The sequence below is a fragment of the Muntiacus reevesi genome, chromosome 3 (assembly GCF_963930625.1).
Source record: "Muntiacus reevesi chromosome 3, mMunRee1.1, whole genome shotgun sequence".
NCBI classification, from domain to species: Eukaryota; Metazoa; Chordata; class Mammalia; order Artiodactyla; family Cervidae; genus Muntiacus; species Muntiacus reevesi.
The window spans coordinates 42855221-42873904 of NC_089251.1; the positions used below are offsets into that span (position 1 = coordinate 42855221).

The 18684-nt window shown below is 37.0% G+C and overlaps 1 protein-coding gene across 6 annotated transcripts in view; it reads left to right on the plus strand.

Annotated features, from left to right (window-relative positions):
• Window positions 1-18684, plus strand: part of WDPCP (WD repeat containing planar cell polarity effector) — a 288298-nt gene that overhangs the window by 65296 nt on the left and 204318 nt on the right. The window lies entirely within an intron of this gene.

Consider the following 18684-nt stretch of genomic DNA (forward strand, 5'->3'; position numbering starts at 1 on the left):
TGTGCATTTTTACACTTTTCTGTGACTCATATATCCTCTGTCAGAGCTATATAAAAATGACTGTATATCTTAGTAATGTAATGAAACAACATAGAATTTTAAATTTTTTACAAACTTATTTTCCATTTGCAACTATTCAAAAATTACGTTATTAGAAATTTAAATTTATATCGTATGGAATTCTTTCCCTTTAACATTTATAATAATACTTCTCTTTCTATCACTTTTAGTATTTTTCTTTTGAATCTTTGATATTTCAAATTTTGACCAAATTGTGTATTACTTATTTATTTCAGAATATCTTCAAGCTTCTTTCTAATGTATAATACCAGGTAGGCTATTATCAGTAATTGGCAGAGGTTCATAAGGCAGAGTCATTTTCTTTTTGTGAAACAGGAGGATATATGTGCACAGACTCACAGACACACACACATCAGAGATAGTTTGGGATTACTTTGTAAGTCCAAGTGGTTGGACTGTGGCTTATTGGATGATCTATATTGTTATTTAGAATTAATTTTCAGTCTCCTTTGTAACTTTTGGAATGTAATATGATTAATATTTTATTTAAACAATATAGATTTAGTTTTTCAGTAATGTAAACCGGTGTTAGATAAATTATCATGGAAACAATTTGTGGAATTGAAAAATCACTATTTTTTGTAGCAGTTGGCAGCCTTTATAGAATGACTTGCTGCTCTCGGTAGATATATACATTATCGCAGTTGTCACTATTTAATGGCACCCATGTTAGTTAGCTACATTAGCCGGGGGGCTAAATAGCTATGAAAATGGGAGTAACCTTTGACCTCAGAAATGGTTCTTTTAAAAGAGGATTGAAACATTGGTGATAGGAAATTTGAATTGCTCCTGCAGCTGCACTGTTTGTTCTGTGAATACTTAATTTACTTTGGAGCTATACTTTTTCTTCTCAATCTGTCAGTCAGAAGCATCAAATTCACTTCAGGAAGGAAAAAAAATACTTCCTTCCCAGGTCTGTATTATTGAATGCAGTATTCAGGCTTCAAACAGTTTCATTTAGGTCATACACATATAGTCTTCAGAATGGGAATCCTCACATTTGACATGCTCTGTTAAATATATAGCTCATTCAGACCCTATCCAAGGTATTGTTATTCAGCCAGTTATTTTGGATAATCCTTTTAATGACTGTAACTCAACTTCTCAGCTAGGTAGAAGACTGGTAGAGTATGGAGATATATACATGTGGGGTGTGTTTGTTGGGGGGATATGTATATATATTATTGAAGTATAAATATGTGTGTATGTGCTTACACATATAAATTTGTTAAGGCTTTATAAGTAATTTGGATTTTGTATTCTATATGTACATATTTATTTAGATGCTTGAAAGATAAACTGTGCAAACTTTATATTTGGTGCGTGGGGAGTTACATACGGAATATGCATTAGGGTAGTGGGATTGCTGTGACTGATTCTGTTTTCGGCTGATGAACATTTGGCTGAAAGAGATGTGAAAGTGATGATGAAAACAAAATCAAGTTAGTCTGTGGTTTCATTAGTTTGAAGTTATTAGGTAGTATGGCTTTTACTCAACTCTTCTACGCTTATTTTAAAACATTTAATAATACATTTGTCAGTAAGAGAATGAGGGGAAAGAAAAGGGCAGAAACTCAGCAATTGCTACTTTAACACCCACTGAGGCAAAAATGAAACATTTGCTATGTATTTTAGTATTTATTCCTCTATTTTTATAATGTTAAGTGATTTCGAAAAAACAAGGGAGAAAATTGTGGTAAAAAGCAAAATTTATGAAAGTAATCTTTCATATGAAAGAAATGAGTTTTTAATATTATATTAGTATAATTAAGAATAACATGAAGTAAAAAAAAATGTATGATGGTAACTTACTTTATTGAATTATAAATTCTGACTGAGCACTGTCTGCATACAGTTTTTAAAAATCAAGGGTTACTGACATCCATTTGAGTTAAAAGCTTATTAAATCAAAATGGGATCAATTAAAAACTGAAATACAGAATTTAATCATGTTTTAACTAGAAAAATACGTAGTTCTAGCATTCGGCTTTTCTGCACTTCATATTTACTGTAAGCAATCATGTACAGAGATACGATTATTAGAATATATAATATGGAACATACTCTTTGCATGTTTTCTGGTTCACTGTTAGCATTTCTTTATGTGTGAAGGGCTAGCAGTGTCTTTTGCAAGCACCAAGTTCATTCTTTAACCAACTGTGAGAGAGGGTTTCTGTATCAACAAGCTGCCGTCTTTACTCTCTTTACTTGAATGGTGTACATAATGGTCTGCTCTGAAAGTGAACACATTATATAGTGAATTTTCTGAATTCCTTACTTTTCTTTTAATTCATCAGATTAATTTGTTTACATTAGCTGTTAATACTGACTTTATAAGAGTTTAAATAACCTAACTGTAAAAGAAAAACATTTTGATGTTTTGGAAGAGTTTTAAGAGATGCCAAAATATTTATGTCTCCCGTATGAAAAATAATTGGTAAATTAAATGCTACTTCTTAGAAAATTAATAGAAATTAAATTAATAGAAAATTAAATTAAAATTAATAGAAAATTAATTTTTTTCTTGAGTAGAATTGTGTAGACCATCTTCAGGCCGCCTTTAAATCATACAAAACACAATTTTTGTATAGTTTTTCAAAGTCTAGCTGTTTTTTAAAATGTAATTGCTTTTCAAAGTAATACTTATTACAAAGCTCCTAGAACATAAACTTTTAATAGAATATCTTGCTTCTATTTAGAATACCAATAAATATGATGAAATTGTTTACTGTTTAAGAAATTAAGAATACATTTCCTGAGTCACTCAAGAAATTATTTTTTTATCTACCTATTTGTCCATTTATTTATAAGTTAATTATAATACTTAATAGAATTATTATTTCAAATTCTTCAATTGCCTGTAGATACTACTAGAAAGAAGTATATTAATAAAAAATTAGTATGACAATACTTGGAGTAATCAGTTTACTAGAATTTTTTTTTTAGCCATTGTTTATGGAACAGACCTTAGCACACTCAGATTATTCTGTATTACAAAAGCTTTGGCAATGTGAAAGAATTCTATCTACTTTCACCTTATAATGTCTGTACAGTTTTTACTGCAAATGTAAAGAGCTCCTTTCTGTTTCAAAAAATTAGCCAGATTGCAGTGATACAATACAGTTTTCTAGATAGATATAAATTGTGAGTTTACTGTCTTAGAAGAAAATACACGTTGATTTAAAAAAAGATAATAATTGCATATATTTGGGGAAAGTTTCACATTTTAGGTTTCTTTGAAATACTTTCGCAACAGATGTTGAAACAATTTTAACAGTTTATTAAAAGCTCTAGGAGGATTGGGTTCAAAAACTGCAAAGGGAAAAATTGAGAAAAGTCTGAGAAAGACAGCAGCCCATGAATTCAAATGACTAACACTATATTGCTTTGAAACTATCTGCACTAATCACAGATAGTGGTTGTATCATACCTCATGCGATTTTCAGAACAAAATAAAAGCAACAAATTTCTGTAAATAATTTATTTTTCTAAAATGTTTCTTCAATAGAAGTGACAGAATTCTGACTCTGAGAACCATTAGATGGTGAAATTCTATCAGGCTAATTCCTTCTTTTCCTTTAGCTTTATTACATTAAAAAAACATGAACCCTTATAATTGTTGAGTTCTTGTCAGTTTCGAAATACAAGTCAAAATAATATATACTTTAAAAATATTTTCCTTGAATGATACGTGAATGAATGTTTTTAAAAGAGGTGTTGACACCAATGATACTTACTCATATTAAGCTATAAAGAAAATATACAGAATGATATAGTACATTTAAAACAGACTTATATTAGTAATATATGCTAAAATTGTTGGGTTATAGAAAACATCTTCATAGCTGGATGACCTTGCTTGTATAAATTTCTTTCCATTTGAATACTCAAAACAATTTGTCAAAAGAACATTTTTTCTTTTGAAGTGATAGTTTAAAATATTTTAAAATGGTAAAAAGTTCTAAACTCATATGGATTACAGCATATTAATTATAGCATGGCTTAATCCCCTGGTGGCTCAGTGGTAAAAAATCTGCCTGTCAATGCAGGAGACACAGGTTCAATCCCTGGGTTGAGAAGATTCCCTAGAGAAAGAAAATGGCAACCCACTCCAGTATTCTTGCCTATAAAATTCCATGAACAGAGGAGCCTGGCGTGCTGCAGTCCACGGGGTCACAGAAGAGTCAAACAGAACCTAGCGACTAAACAACAAAAAGCGGTTCTATAATAGTTACGTTTCTCTTGTTTTTCTACACTATCGTATTAATCAATCATTTTGTATGCAATGAGTCAATTTTTATTTTAATATCTTAGTTGGGATTCTGTAGATCTAATTTTATAATTTTACATTAGTTTAAATAATATAGTTAACACTAATTTACAAATACTTGGTCATATGTAACTGAGGGATTGATAATATTTTACTTGTTTAAAGGCAGAGTCCTAGATTGCATGACTCTTGAGGTTCTTTTCTGGTATTTTGAGGTGTATGTTTATAATTCAGATGATGGTCTTTGAAATTTAAGCCTTATTTTAACATATCTGAAATTTTTTCAAAAATTCTTGTTTTTCTGAGCCTAGTATATGGTGATTACAATTTTATTAGGCCCAGATTTTGGCATTGGGAGACTTTATTTATTTTAAAAATTTTATTTATTTTTGACAGTGCTGGGTCTTTGTTGCTGCCCAGGCTTCTTTCTCTAGTTGCAGTGACCTAGGGCTACACTCTAGTTGCGATAAGTGTGCTTCTCATTATGGTGACTTCTTTTGTGGTGGAGCATGGGCTCTAGGGCATGTGGCCTCAGTAGTTGTGGCTTCTGGTCTCTAGAGTACAAACTCAATAGTTGTGGCATACTGGTTTAGTTGCTCTGCAGCATTTGGGATCTCCTGGACCAGGGATCAAACTGGTGTCCTGTGCATTGCAGGGGGGATTCTTAACCACTGGACCACCAGGGAAGCCCTTGGGAGTCTTCTTTTTTAGCAAAGATAAGGCATTCCTTCATTCATTCATTTGACAGCACATATTCATAAAACATCTGGTATGTTTTATATGAGTAAGTAAGTTACCTATCACTGCTCAAGTTGCTTACATTCTGGTGGTGGAAACAGATAAGTAAATAAGTAATTAAAATTTAAACATACAAGTTGATGAGTGCCATGACTGGGGAAAGTACAAAGCACTCTGAAAGTACATGTGATGGCATTAGGTTTAACCGATGAACCAGCTGTTAGTGGAGCCTGGTGTTGGGGGAAGCTTCCTGGAGAAGGTTTTGGCTGGTCTGAGGCCTAGTGTGTGAAAGAGTTAACCAGATGAAGTATTGCAAGAGAGAGAGAGAGAAGTGGGGATAGTTAAGTGTGTTTCATATGAAATCACTGTCTGTGGCAAGGCAAGGAGGAGTTGAAGAACTTGGTAAGACTTACGGGACTCTTAAGACTTCAGTGTTCAGAGACAAGGCTTAACCTTTGAGCAAGGACCATTTCATGTATGGTCTTTGTATTGTTGAAATTTCATCCTTGATGCGGTGGGAAGTCATTAAGGCATTTCAGAGAAGTAACATGGTTATTACTGTTGGGAAGGATTGCACTGGCAGCACTATGGAGAATGAATTGGAAGGAGTGAAATTAGAAGCAAGGACATAATGTGAGGATTTTCTGAGTAATTGTTTGAGGTGCATTAGAGTCTAAACCTTTTTTGGTAGCAATAGAGCTGGAGAGAATAGATGAATTTATGAAATATTTAGTAAGAACCGTAGGGTTGGTGATTGATGGCATGTGAAGGCTTGTGGAAGAAATAGCAATAAAAGTGACACCTAAATTTCTGACTTAGGTAACTAGGTGGATAGTGCTTCCATTCAATGTGATTGGAACCATAGAAGTCTGAAAGGGAAGAAAATGAATTCAGTTAGAGAAATGGTGAACTTAAAGTTAATGTGAAATATTGCATGGAGATGGCTAGTAAAAAAGTTGAATATTATATAATCAGATGCCAAGGGGAGAAATGGGAACTAGTAACTAAGAGTCATCAGCATGTAGGTAATAATTAGAGTTCATATGGTGTTTTGAAGGGAGGATATAAAGAGAAGAGAGCAGGATCCTGGAAGGACACTGAGGGACCCAACATTTATGAGATGGTTGGTCTGCAGACAGTGACTGCAGCTGTGAAATTAAAATACACTTGCTGCTTGGAGGAAAAGTTTTGACAAACCTAGACAACGTATTAAAAAGGAGAGACATCGCTTTGCCAGCAAAGGTCCATATATTGAAAGCCATGATTTGTCCAGTAGTCAAGTATGAATGTGAGAGTTGGACCATAAAGAAGGTTGAGCACCAAAGAATTAATGCTTTCAAACCAGGGTGCTAGAGAAGACTCTTGAGAGTCCCTTGGACAGCAAGGAAATCAAATCAGTCAATCCTAAGGGAAATCAACCCTGTATATTTATTGGAAGGACTGATGCTGAAGCTTCAATACTTTGGTCACCTAAAGCAAAGAGTTCACTCATCCTGTTGCTGGGGAAGATTGAGGGAAGGAGGGAAAGGGGATAACAGAGGATGAGATGGTTGGATGGCATCACTGACTCAATGAACATGAGTTTGAGCAAACTCTGACAGTGAAAGACAGGGAATCGTGGCATATTGCAATCCATGGGGTCTTTTTTTTTTTTAATTTTTTTTCCCATTTATTAGTTGGAGGCTAATTACTTTACAATATTGTAGTGGTTTTTGCCATACATTGACATGAATCAGCCATGGATTTACATGTATTCTCCATCCCGATCCCCCTTCCCACCTCCCTCCCCACCCCATCCCTCTGGGTCTTCCCAGTGCACCAGCTGTAAGCACTTGTCTCATGCATCCAACCTGGGCTGGTGATCTGTTTCACCCTTGATAGTGTACATGTTTCGATGCTGTTCTCTCAAAACATCCCACCCTTGCCTTCTCCCATAGAGTCCAAAAGTCTGTTCTGTACATCTGTGTCTCTTTTTCTGTTTTGCATATAGGGTTATCATTATCATCTTTCTACATTCCATATATATGCATTAGTATACTGTATTGGTCTTTATCTTTCTGGCTTACTTCACTCTGTATAATGGGCTCCAGTTTCATCCATCTCATTAGAACTGATTCAAATGAATTCTTTTTAATGGCTGAGTAATATTCCATGGTGTATATGTACCACAGCTTCCAAATCCATTCGTCTGCTGATGGGCATCTAGGTTGCTTCCATGTCCTGGCTATTATAAACAGTGCTGCGATGAACATTGGGGTGCACGTGTCTCTTTCAGATCTGGATTCCTTGGTGTGAATGCCCAGAAGTGGTATTGCTGGGTCATGTGGCAGTTCTATTTCCAGTTTTTTAAGAAATCTCCACACTGAGTGATTTTAAGAAATCTCCACAAAGAGTTGGACATGACTTAGTGACTGAACAACAACAAATCTATCAGTAGACTGTGTTAGGGCAAAGAGACATTCTTTGGAGAGGTTATTAAAATAACCCAGGAAAGAAGTGGAGGGCCTGAACCAAATCAAACCTTAGTGTGGGAGAGGGCATAAAATTAATATAAATGAGACAAAAAAAAAACAAAACAAAAGAGTGTTTCCCAACTGATGAAAGGGATAGGGTAAAAAGGAAGTGTTCATTTCTAGTTTGCTTTTTTTCCCTTTTCATCAGAGTGACTATATCCAAAACCACTTTTGTTAAATCTCCCATAGTTCTCCCTGCCTCACTCAGCAGACGACATCCTTTCAATTTTCATTAGAAAAAATAAGACATTAAGCTTTCATGTCTCACTTTTTCCCTTCCTGCTTCACATCAAGAACTGTGAAGAGTCTGAGATTTTACCTTACTTGCAAATTAAAATGTTAGCCTGCCAACTTCATAGATGCTGATAGAAAATATACAACTCCTGGGTCAGAGATGAAGTACAGTTTACTCATAGTAATAAGAGTAGTTGATGTATCAGAATTTTTGGGCTGGTTCCCTGAACCCCAGGGCTTCCCTCATAGCTCAGTTGGTAAAGAATCCGCCTGCAATGCTTGAGACCTTGGTTCAATTCCTGGGTTGGGAAGATCCCCTGGAGAAGGGATAGACTACCCACTCCAGTATTCTTGGGCCTCCCTTGCAGTAAAGAATATGCCTGCAATGAAGGAGACCTGGGTTTAGTCTCTTGAATTGGGAAGATCCCCTGGAGAAAGGAAAGGCTACCCACTCCAGTATTCTGGACTGGAGAATTCCATGGACTGTACAGTCCATGGGGTTGCAAAGAGTCAGACAAGACTGAGCGACTTCCACTTTTACTTTCCCTGAGCCCCATTTCCCTTAGGTGAGATGAAGCAGCTCAGGTGACTACCTGTGTGTGTAGTGGGTTACATCAGAGGAAAGGAGCCCTGAGCCTAAGGAACCCAACCTCTTATGCCTGGTCTTTGCCCCATGAGAGACATTATCTCATTTTCCAGGATTATTTGCTGTCTTTGAAAAGACAGTCTAGAACAAAAGGCATTCTGTGCCTCTCAAGGAAACATGAGACACCTATGGAAAATTGTCTCCTAACATCTCAAAATACATCTTAATTATCTTTCTTTCATTCCCATGTACCTCAAAAATAAGTTATTTCTTTTCATGTCTAGCACCTCGACTTTGCTGCTGATGCTGTTTCTCTTGCCTTCCTTGAGACATTGTGTCATTGGCTATGTCGTCTTTCCCAGATCTTCATTCATCAAATATTTACTGAATATTCATGGTACAGTGGGGAATACTACAGAATAACTTTATGTAGCATTTATGCTTGCTGAGGAACTCAGACAAGTAAGCAAAAAAAAAAAAAAATAAGATAATATTAGAATAGAATGAGCTCAATACAGCTCAAAACAGAATGATGTGACAGAAACTGGAAGGGAGCTATTTTATAGATGGTCATTGAAGAAGATATTTAGGAAGAAATGACATTTGCACAGAGATCTGAATCATGAAAAAATCAGATTTCCACATTAAAAGAACAGCAAATACAAAAGCTTGAAGTAGGAATAAGCTTGACAGTTTTTGAGGAACTGAAAGTTCATATTTCTTGGAGTATATTAAGTTGAGGAAAGTGGTAAATGATGAATTTGAAGAGGTAGATCATGGCAAGATTGATATCTTTAACCGTTGTTACTCCACTACATCTTTCTTCTTAATTTCTAGATATTCTAGGGCCTTTTCACTTTCTAAATCACTTTTCTATAGATGCCACTACTTCCTTTTCTTTTCCAAATTCTTCAAAATAGGGAAAGAATAATATCTATTGAATAAAAATGGTGTCATTAAAATTGTGAGGAAGTCCTCAGAGATAGAAAGCAGAAGACTGGAAAATGAGTATCCAGAATGACAAAAAGAAAATAACTGTGCATGAAAGGAGAGCTTCAAAACTTTCAAGTTCTTGGTGGTAGGGGTAATTATTTAAAAGTCTATATCTTGATCATACACACACACATGCTCTGTCTCCCTCCTATTCCTCCCTCTCTCTCGTGTGTGTGTGTGTGTGTGTGTGTGTGTGTGTGTGTTCAAGTTCTTGGTGGTATGGGTAATTATTTAAAAGTCTATATCTTGATCATACACACACACATGCTCTGTCTCCCTCCTATTCCCCCCTCTCTCCCGTGTGTGTGTGTGTGTGTGTGTGTGTGTGTGGCGCCGCAGTGTCATTTACCAGTTGTTGCAATTCAAAAGCTGTATGTAAGGTAAACAGCCTATCTCAGAAAGGCTTCCAATGTGGCTGTGGGTGCATGAGAAAAGAATAGAAAATGAAATGACCTGGGAGAACTTAGCTATATAACAGACATAGACAGGAGGAAAAATAAAAGCAAGGCAGTCTTGCCCAGAGGGAAATACATTAGAGTACTCTATCATCACAGTTAAAACTCTTCTCTGATTTTGCCAGTTGGGGCCTCTTCACCTTGCTTCTGTGGGTTAGCCTGCACATCTATTTTTTTTGTTTGTTTGTTTTTTTAGCCTGCACATCTTAATGTGCCCAAAGCCACTGTCACACCAACAGTCATCCCTCCTGTACAAGAAAGATCCCGGATGGGGGAAACAGAGCTCTATGACTGGAGAGAAAACCTGAGTCAGCTGCGTGTACTCATCAGCTTAGGTCTTCATTTACAAATAAATATAAAGAGGGAGCCAAGGATCATCAGACACTTAATAAAATCCACAGCAGGAAAAGAGATGAACAGACAACTGATTCGTGAAGCAATTCAAGGAACAAAAAAGCATATAAAATGTTTTAATCTGTAACTTTCGAGAGATTTCAGAAGATAAAGGAACAAGAACAGGCTACTATCTAAAAGAAGCAATGAGAGAAAGAGGTCTTTGAAATTAAAAATGTGATTGTTAAAATTACAATATGTATTTATATTTTTGAGGAATAAAACAATGTAGCAAATTAACTACAGACTGAAATAGTAATCTGAAGGTAAAATCAAAGATATGTTCTTAAAGAGCAGAATGTAAACAAGAAGTTGAGCCATAGAAGGTCAATCCAAGCAATGCAATACAGGTAGAAATTGATAACTACAGGATGTTCTCCCTTCCCCACTCTGCCGCCATGTGATCATTTGGTCTTGAGGAACTGTTGATATTAGTGGTGGGAGTGGATTCCTGGACCTTCAACTGGAACATCTCTACTTATCCAAGTTTTATTTTGGCGTTATGTGCAATATTTTCTCCAAGGAAAAAGTGTTTTGCCAGGAAAAAAAAATGTTTGAAAAACTGTTGATATATGGGATAAAGTTCAGGCCTACTGTGTTTTATTCAAGACTCTTTACAGTTTTATTCAAGACTTTTTACAGTTTTACCCTAACTTGTTTTTCTGAGGGGAGTGAAGAGAGCTTATGTAGAAAAAGCAGGGGCAACTCACACAGGGTATGTAAGTTAGTATAAAGACTTTAAAACATGCAGTGAGAAGCTTATGGCTCAGATGGTAAAGAATCTGCCTACAGTGTGGGAGACCTGGGTTCAATCCCTGAGTCAGAAAGATTCCTTGGAAAAGGGAATGGCGTATTCCCTCCATATTCTTGCCTGGAGAATCCCATGGACAGAGGAGCCTGGCAGGCTACATACAGTTCATGGGGTCGCAAAGAGTCAGACATGACTAAGTGACTAACAGTTTCACTTTCAGACAAATAAAATGACCTAATTTATATATTTTAAAATATTTTTATTAAATATATTTATATCTTGTGCATAATATTAAAGTTAAAATATTTTAATATTACTATTAGATATATATTATAGAGGCTCAGAATTTCAAAAGAGAGACCAGTCAAGAAAGCTATTGGAATGCCCCAGCCAAGATAAGATGGTAGTTTAAACTAGAATAATGATAACCAAGATGGAAAGAAGTAGAAAGGTTGGGATATGTTTGAGATGGAGCCAAAAAGGGAAAAGAACGCATGACAGTGGTGACTGATAGGAAAACTTAAAGAATGAGTTTTTTGTTTTTCTTTTCTTTTCCTTTTCTTTCACTCTCCCTGCCTCTTTCCTTCCCACACTCTGGATGCTCACCCCTGTTTCCCTGTCTCTTTCAGTAAAACTGAGCATTTCTCTGTAGCCAGAGTGTACTTTATGTTGTTGTTGGTGATAAGAAGATTGGAAAAGTTGCCCTCATTCAAATTTATTACTCATATATTTAATAAAAGGCTAGCAGACCTTAAAAAATAAGCATTTGGTATCCTTATAGTTTCTGCACATCAGATATTCAGAGTGGCATAGCTGAACTGTTCTGGCTGAGGATCTTTCACGTGGTTGCGGTCATCTGAAGGCTGGCCTGGAGCTGGTGAATCTAAGTCTCAGGTGGTTCGTACACATGGCTGGCAAGGGGTTGCTGGGTGTTTGTGAGAGGCTGGCTGTTCCTCCCATAACTTTGTTTTCACAGGCTGTTTGAGTGTCTTTGCAGCATGGTGGCCGGTCACACCCCCTCCTCTGGCCTGGGGTGATGGGTGTCTGTGAAGGAAGACTTGGCTTTTGGAGGGCTAGAGCAGTTGGAACACTGGGTAGAGCAGTCAGAACTTTAAAAAAAAAATTGTTTTAAATACCCCACAATGAAAGTAGCACATAGTGACAAAATGATGGATTTTGAAATTAGAAACATTTGTGTTAAAAGTATATCTCTGTCACTGTTGTGCTTTGTATAATAGAGTAATTCCTCCTATGGTTGTTGTAAAGTCTAAATGAGAAAATGAATATAAAGCATTTAGCATACGGTAGGTGCTCTTTAATTAGATGAGATCTTTCTTCTCTCTTCTTGATCAAACATAAAATGAATAACACTAAAACCTTGGAGATTTTCCAGACTTGGTGAGGAACAAGTAAATGTAATTTCTAAAGGCAAATTACACATATATCCCTACTGGCATTATCAGTGATTTAGATGTGGGTGGTAACAACACACAACACAAATGTAGTTTTCAGGAATGGACCATTGTACTGTAACAGTGTTAAACCTTTTATTGAGTATCTTTAATGGAAAGTACTTTTGAGTGAGCCACGTATTGAATAATTTGTAACAAAGTCACACCATAAAACTTACATTTGAAATAACTAAATCATGTCCAGACATCGCTTTCATAAATTAGATAACTTTCATGAGTGTAAATTGGGATGCTCATGAAAAGAGGATGCATAGTTACCAGTGTTCGTGTCAAATCCACCATTTATTTGTATTATCTGTGCTGCTTTATAAATAAAGAAGTTATTTGCAGTTAAGGTATGTCACCTACATTTCCTTTATTGGAAAATAACTGGCACATAATATTTATTAACTCCTGAAAAAAATAGCAAACCCTGCTTTGAATGCTTAGGTACCTTCTCATTGACTGACACCGTCTGTGACAAATGTTGAATTGCACTGTTTACAGACACACAGCTGCAGCCTGAGTTGGCAACAAAACCAATTGATGCTGTGCTCCTTGCAGCCCTGGCCCTGTTTCCTCTAGAAAGTAGGACATGGGAAGAGAGGTTGCAAATATGAGTGATAAAAATAATTAATAGTTTATGTCTCTTTTATCTTTAAAACAAACAAACAAAAAAACACCTCCCTCCATGTTGAAACTCCTCTAGCTGCCACCCTCTCTCTCCATCCACATTTATGGGTTTAACTTTGTCATTGGCTTCTAACCCCATCTTTTCATTTTAGGTCTCACTCCTGAGCTATGTATCTCTGTTTGGATGTTTAAGGTCTGCCTAAAGCTTTAAGTTAGGCTGATACTCCACAGAATATGCATCTCCTAAATAGTAATTGGTAGCTGTGGGCAGCCTAGCCATGTTGCATGTATTTTAAAATGCCTGGTGACATAATGGAATGTCACAAAGTCAAAAGTGGTAACTTATCCCAGAAGAATCTTAGCTGTATTTTTAATAGAAAATGTTCTTTTATAGAAAGTGCCTGTCAAAGCAATACGATTAGCTCTGTCAATGCTGTAACTGTGTGATTTTCCATCATTTTGAAGGAGAATAGCAAGTTCTATCCGTGGGTCAGGAAGATACCCAGGAGTGGGTCATGGCAACCCACTCCTGTGTTCTTAGAATTCCATGGACAGGGGAGAATGGCAGGCTACAGTCTAAAGGGTCGCAAAGAGTCAGACACAACTGAAGTGACTTAGCACACACACACAAAGGATGTTTACAATAAAAGCCATTAGCACAAAAGTAGGTGTGCTGTTGGGGGAATGAGGCATTTACTCATTGTTCAGTGCTGTTTCCATCTACAAATTTATACTGAATAAACTTGATGGAGGTAGGAAACTTTTTCTTTAAATCAAAATAACACATAACACAGTATAAAAAATTGAGTTCTATAGACTCATAACTAACAATGGCATTCATCTTCCCAGCACTCTCCAGAGGCAACCACTTTCAGTTCTTTAGTTATTTCTTCTGGTATTAATATTTGTGGGCTTCCCAGGTGATACTAGTGGTAAAGAACCCGCTTGCCAATGCAGGAGAAGTAAGAGACTAGGGTTTGATCCATGGGTCTGGAGGATCTCTTGGAGGTGGACATGGCAAACCATTCCAATATTTTTGCCTGGAGAGTCTCATAGACAGAGGAGCCTGGTGGGCTACAGTCCATGGGGTCACAAAGAGTCAAATATAACTGAGCGACCAACACACTTTTACAACACTTATTCCCTCCCACGCACACTTCCTCTCTCCTTTCTAACATAGTATACCATAATTTTTTGTTAATATTGTATGTTTATATATTCTAACTATGTAAATAATCAAAGTTAACCATGTAGCTTACTATGATTATATTTTTCTTTTATAACTTTGTTGTCTGTGTAGTCAGTAGTTGCCTTGCCTTTTATTTGGTTATTTTTTATTGACCTATTGTTTCTTCATTAACACCTTTAGCAGAAGTGTAAACCTTCTTCTAGTAAGTTTAAATGACCAGGTAATCTATTACTTTCAATATTAGTTTTCATTGGCAATATCCTTCCTAGAGTTCTCTGCTCTCCTGCTTCAGTCTGTATGAGATACAATTATCCTTGTAGGATTTCTCTTTATTTTTATTCTAGAACTCTTTTTTTCCCCTTGTTTTTATGTTAGATTCTTTATTTGCTGGATCTCATCATCTCTCTTGGTGTATTCCATCATTTGGTGGGACAGATCTTCTAGTAACTGCCTGAAGAACAATACGTGATAATTAAATTTTAAGATGTTGCCTCTTTTATGTCTTTATTCTAACCTCACAGTGAAATGACAATTGGCTACATATAGAATTATAGATAGAAAATTAGTTTCCTTCAAAAATTGAAAATGTTACTCCCTTATCTTCTAACATCTAATGTTGCTATTGAAAATTTGGATTCCTTTCATCCTGTTTAAGTGAGCAGTTTTTGCTTTATTTTCCTTCTTTGGAAACTTCTAGGATTTTTATTTTTCCTCTGTGTTCTGTGATTTTTGTAATGATATGTGTAGCGTTTGTGTCTTTTATATATTCATTGTACTTGGTGATTTTTTTTTCAACCTGGCAAATTCATGTACTTCCGTTATGGGAAATTTTTTTGAATTATTTCTTCTTTTGCTATAAATTAATTGACCACAGCTGCATGTTTTTCCCATTTTTTTTTCCCCTGTAATTGATTTCTAGTATCATACTGTTGTAGTCAGAAAAACTACTTGATATAATTTCTGCTGCTGCTATGTCAGTTCAGTCGTGTCCGACTCTGTGAGACCCCATAGATGGCAGCCCACCAGGCTCCACCGTCTCTGGGATTCTCCAGGCAAGAACACTGGAGTGGGCTGCCATTTCCTTCTCCAGTGCAGGAAAGTGAAAAGCGAAAGTGAAGTCGCTCAGTCATGTCCAACTCTTCGCAATCCCATGGACTGCAACCTACCAGGCTCCTCCATCCCTAGAATTTTCCAGGCGAGAGTACTGGAGTGGGTTGCCATTGCCTTCTCCAGATATAATTTCTATCCTCTTGAATTTACTGAGACTTGTCTTGTGGCCTAGCATATGATCTACTGTGGAGAACATTCCATATGTACTTGAAAAACACGTATATTCTACTATTCGGGTATGGAATGTCCTGTAGCTATCCATTAGGTCCAGCTGGTCTGTTGTGCCATTTAAAGGCACTGTTTCCTTATTGGTTTTCTGTCTTGAGTGACTGTTGGTTGATGTCAGTAGAGTGTTAAAGTCCCCTACTGTTACTGTATTATTGTCAATTTCTCCCTTTTTGTCTGTTCATGTTTGCTTTATATATTTAGGTGCTCCTGTATCAGGTGCCTATTTTGTCTGATACAAGTATTGTGCCCCTGGTTTCGGTCATTTATATTTATATGAAATATCTTTTTAAAACCTTTCACTTTCAGTCTGTGTGTCTTTAGCTCTGATGTGAGTTTGTTGTAAGCAGCATACAGATGGGCCTTTTTTGTTTGTTTGTTTTGGCTGTACCATGCTGCATGTGGATCTTAGTTCCCTGACTAGGGCTTGAACCTGTGCCCTCTGCATTGAGAGCCTGGAATCTTAACCATGGGATCACCAAGGTAGTCCCTGGCCTTGTTTTTCAATCCAGTCAGCTACACTGTCTTTCAATTGGAACATTTAGTCCATTGACATTTAAAGTGATTATAAATAGCTATATACTTATTACCATTTTATTACTTTTTGATTTTTTAAATTCTTCTCTGTTCTTCTTTTTGTTTCTTCCCTTGTGATTGATGATTTTCAGAAGTCTCTTAAACTGTTCTATTTTTTATTTTTCTTTTTGCTGTTCCAGTTGGGTGATTTTCATAATTCTGCCTTCCAGATCACTTATTCATTGTTCTGTATCATTTGGGTCTGTTGTTTAGTTCGTCTAGTGTGGTTTTCATTTTAGCTCCTGTGTTTTCAGTTTGATTTTAAAAAATATTTTCTATTTCCTCATTAAAATTCTCACTGTGTTCATCTGTTCTTTTCCCTAATTCAGGTAGCATTCTTATTACTAATGATTTGGATTCTTTAACTGATAGATGGTTTATTTCTTTTTCATTGTTTTTTTTCATGTGTTTTCTCTTGTTCTTTCAGTTAAACTAATTCCTCTATCTTCTCATTTTCCTTAATTTTCTTTGTCTCTCTGAATTTAGGTGAAGCAGTCACTTAATTGAGGTCTTGAAGGCATGTCATTTTGTGGGAGCATCCCTAAATAATATGTCTGTGCCTGGGGGCTGTGGTGAGAGAGCTAGGTTTGATGTGTACACAAGTTTTGTCTTTCCTCAGGGTATACTGGCTGATATCACCTTGAAGGAGATGGAGCTAGGGACAAAAGTGTTAGAGCCTGAGCTAGGTGTGACCTGAGGCTTCTTTGCCGTTTACTGGCCAACGCCACCCTACTAGGGACAGGGTCAGGTCCCAAGTTGCTGGAGTAGAAGCCCTGAGAGTGGGGAGTGTGTGCTCTCCCCACTTCCAGCACCAACACCCTCTCCTTAGTGTGGAGCTGCATCTCAGAGCAAGCAAAATAGTTATGAGTGCTCAGTGTAGGTCTGGGTGTGTGTTATGACAGCTTTGGCTGCAGCTGGAGTCTGGGACTACTTCTGATGTCTCTGAAAGCCAGTAGTGGCTGTTCTGCTGCTCTTACCCAGTTCAAATGCTGCAGGGTCTGAGCTGGAACCATCCTTCACAACTGAGCACTCTTCTTTGCTGTGGCAGCCCTCATTCTGCCATGTGGAGCTGTGTAGCCACACACACAGGATGGAGTGGGCATTGGACTTAGGCCGGGGTGCACACTGGAGTGGTTATGGGAAACTGCCCAGAACCTCATGTGGTTTTAATTTGTTTTTTTCCCACATTGTTTTGGGAGTAAGCAGGTGTGTTCACACTCTTTACTAGCAGATCCTAGTTAGTCCCACCAGCCTTCCAACCTCCAGCCAAAAGAATTCATCTTCCTGGTTGTCACATCCATAGCTGGAGTGCTCAGTATGTGACTCAAACTGTTCACTCCTCAGGAGGATCTCTGCCATTGTATTCCACCCTCTTCTGTGTTTCCTCCCAGGGTCACAGGTCCCAACCTGATCTTTCTTTTTCCCCTCCTTCCTGATTCTGTGTGACTCTTTCTTATAGCCTTGGTTGTACAGAAGTGTTTCTTCTATCTCTGGTTTTCAGTGAGTATTACTTCACACACAGATGTATTTTTTTTTTAATGTGTTTGTGGTGGGAGATGAGTTCCATGTCCCCCTGCTATACCATCTTGATTTCCCCTCCCAGCAAGAATGTTATAATAGAGAACTACCAAAGCCGCACTATATTAAATATACACAATGATTACAAGATACATACCATTTCAGTAACCATGAAATGTGAATTATGGTGATGCTGGAATTAAGAAAATACCATATATTCATGTGACTGAGTTCAGTTCAGTTCAGTCGCTTAGTTGTCTGTGACTCTTTGTGACCCCTTGGACTGCAGCACGCCAGGCCTCCCTGTCCATCACCAACTCCCGGAGTCCACCCAAGCTCATGTCCATTGAGTCAGTGCTGCCATCCAACCATCTAATCCTCTGTTGTCCCCTTCTCTTCCTGCCCTCAATCTTTCCCAGAATCGGGGTCTTTTCAGATGAGTCAGTTCTTCACATCTGGTGGCCAAAGTATCGGAGTTTCAGCTTCAACATCAGTCCTTCCAATGAACACCCAGGACTGATTTCCTTTAGGATGGACTGGTTGGATCTCCTTGCAGTCCAAGGGACTCTCAAGAGTCTTCTCCAACACCACAGTTCAAAACCATCAATTCTTCGGCGTTCAGCTTTCTTTATAGTCCAACTCTCACATCCATACATGACTACTGGAAAAACTACAGCTCTGACTAGATGGATCTTTGTTGGCAAAGTAATGTCTCTGCTTTTTAATATGCTGTCTAGGTTGGTCATAGCTTTTCTTCCAAGGAGCAAGAGTCTTTTGATTTCATGGCAGCAAACACCATCTGCAGTGATTTTGTAGCCCAAGAAAATCAAGTCTGTCACTGTTTCCATTGGGTTATATGCTAGTTATTCATTTTCTCTGAAGAGGTCTCAGGTTCTGATAATGGACATATAATGTCTATTTTTGTGATTGAGAATACATTAGATGCTATAATTAACAATTTTCTTTTC